This window comes from Prosopis cineraria, unplaced genomic scaffold (genome assembly GCF_029017545.1).
Source record: "Prosopis cineraria cultivar Desert tree isolate PC_DT_omini unplaced genomic scaffold, ASM2901754v1 PC1576, whole genome shotgun sequence".
Lineage (NCBI taxonomy): Eukaryota > Viridiplantae > Streptophyta > Magnoliopsida > Fabales > Fabaceae > Prosopis > Prosopis cineraria.
Genome location: NW_026556901.1, coordinates 1 through 2,466, shown reverse-complemented (window position 1 = coordinate 2,466; position 2,466 = coordinate 1). Strand labels below are relative to the sequence as shown.

Sequence of the window (2,466 nt, the reverse complement as noted above, 5' to 3'; positions counted from 1 at the left end):
CATATACCTCTTGATCAAATTGTCCCTTTACTTGCTTAGGGACCACTTGTGCTTGTGGAAAAGGAAGCTTCTTCATAATCTCTTGACTTTGCTTTCCTTCTTCCTTCCTTGAACTCTCCTTTCTTGTTTCACTTTGCTCGGCCTCTCCCTCTTTTTCCTTACTAAACAACTCGGCCATAGTCCCCTTTTCCACCTTAGATGGTGGTTGCTCACATATGATCTCCTCAATGTTTTCATCCTCATCATCTCTACAAAAAGATGCATCATTAGGAGCAAAAGAAGAACTAGAAACATTAACATCAATTGAAGAATTTAAAGAGGGCTTCTCGGCCTTCCCTTGTCTTTTGTCTTCTTGTACTCTTTCTCCCAACTCCTTGCCACTCCTCAATGTGATAGCATTAAGATTAGCTTTAGGATTAGCAACGGTGTTGGATGGTAATGTAGAGGCTTGAGCATTGGCTGCACTTAATTGGTTAGCAAGCATATTCATTTGAGAAGTAAGGGCATCAATTTTAGAGTTCATGTTCTCACACTTGTTACCCATACTCTCTACCTTGTTCCCTAAGCCATCATACATGTTTTTATACAAAGAGTTCATTTCAATCAACTGCTTACGTAACACATTCACATCATTAGAAGAGTTTGAATTAGAAGAACTCTCAATTGGAACAAGCCTCCTATCACTATAAGAATTAGAAGAAGGTGCAAGAGAATTACCACTTGGATTGTAGCTTTGAGAAGAGCTACCTTGAGACAAATGAGGTGGAGGGTCACGGCCAAAGGTGTTTTGATAGGATCCTCTTTGTTGATTGTCTTGTAAAGCCACATTTGGATTTGAATAGGAGAAATTAGGATGGTCTCTCCATGAAGGGTTGTAAGTATTAGAATAAGCTCCTTGCCCTTGCCTCCCACCATAGGATTGTTTTCCATTGTAGATAGCATTTACTTGTTCAAACTTAATAGGACAATTGCTTTCTACATGCATAGGTGAGTCACAAAAAGTACAAGAATAAGGGACAAGTGCTTGAGAAGTACTTACATTGCTCACTTGAGATATTTGTGGAGCCAACATTCTCCCAATCTTGGCAGCTAGCAAGTCCACATATGAATCATTAAGAACTGAGGAACCTACCATATTCACATTTCTCTTTTCCCTTGTAGAGTATTGAGCACCACTTGAAGCCATCTTGTCAATTAGTTCCCAAGCCTTTAAGGAAGTGAGGTCAATCAAGCATCCACCACTAGCGGCATCAATGTTAACTTTGTCTCTTGGAATCAAGCCCTCATAGAAATATTGGACTAAATTCTCACTAGAAATTTGATGGTGTGGGCATTTAGCCAAAAGGCCTTGGAATCTAGTCCAATACTCATAGAGACTCTCATCCTCTCCTTGTTGGACCCCATAGATTTGCTTTCTCAAATTGGTGACCTTGGAATTTGGAAAGAATTTATCTAAGAAGAGTCTTCTTAGCTCAGCCCATGTGCTCACTTTCACATAAGAAGGGTAGTTGAAATACCATTCCTTTGCTAAACCTTCAAGAGAAAATACAAAAGCCTTAGCTTGACATCATCACATGCATAGGCTTCATAGTATCACAAACCAATAGGAAAGTATGCAAAAACCTATGACAATCCTCTCCTGGTAACCCATGAAATTTAGGCAATGCATTAATCAAGGAGGATTTAATTTCAAATTGAACATTAGTAGAGGAACATATAAGCCATAAGGATTATCATGCCAATTAGGTTGAGTTAATTGCCTAATGCTCCTCTCCTCTCTAGGGTTATGCAAGCCTTCAAATTCATTATTAACATGGCCATCATCATGCAAATTCTCATTCCCATTCCCATGGCCCTCATTATGCACATGCTCATGTCCTAAGATACCTTCCATTGTTGAATTACAAACCAAATGAGAATCAAGAATAGTTGTGATCTTCTCAATCTAGAAATAGTCCTTTCAATTTGGATCTAATTCAAACAAAAGAGGTATGTTTTCTTCGGGTCATGCACTAATCAAGCTCAAGAAAATTAAGAACAAAGAACAAGCTAAACTAAAATGCAAATCAACATGAAACAATTCAAAACACACAAAAGCAAGAGAAATAATTTTTTTTTTTTTTTTATTTAAACTCAATAGCAACAAAATGAAAAAAAAATAACACCAAACAAGTAGAAAGAGAGTTAGAAATGCTCAATCAAGAAGCTTTGGCAATTCTGGAATTCGCACAGTAGGCTCTCTGGAGACAGTGAACTTGTGAATTTTCTATCAGCAAATCCACATGATAAATTCCCCTGAAACTTTTATGAGAAACACAAGAGATATACGGAAAATTATATAAAACTTTTAGATAAAAATCCTCCCAATCGTTCCCAGAATTTTTCACAAGTTGGTCCTCAAGTCTGGAGAAACAGGATTTCTCCAGAAGACCTTCAGAGCTTCTAACAAACTTTCAAATGGAAAAT

The 2,466-nt window shown here is 37.6% G+C and overlaps 1 non-coding gene across 1 annotated transcript; it reads left to right on the top strand.

Moving 5' to 3' along the window:
* The first annotated feature begins 1,316 nt into the window (after positions 1-1,316).
* LOC129300411 (small nucleolar RNA R71) lies at positions 1,317-1,423 on the top strand. The gene has a single exon (XR_008590772.1). It is a non-coding gene; the product is annotated as a small nucleolar RNA R71 (small nucleolar RNA).
* Positions 1,424-2,466: the final 1,043 nt, after the last annotated feature.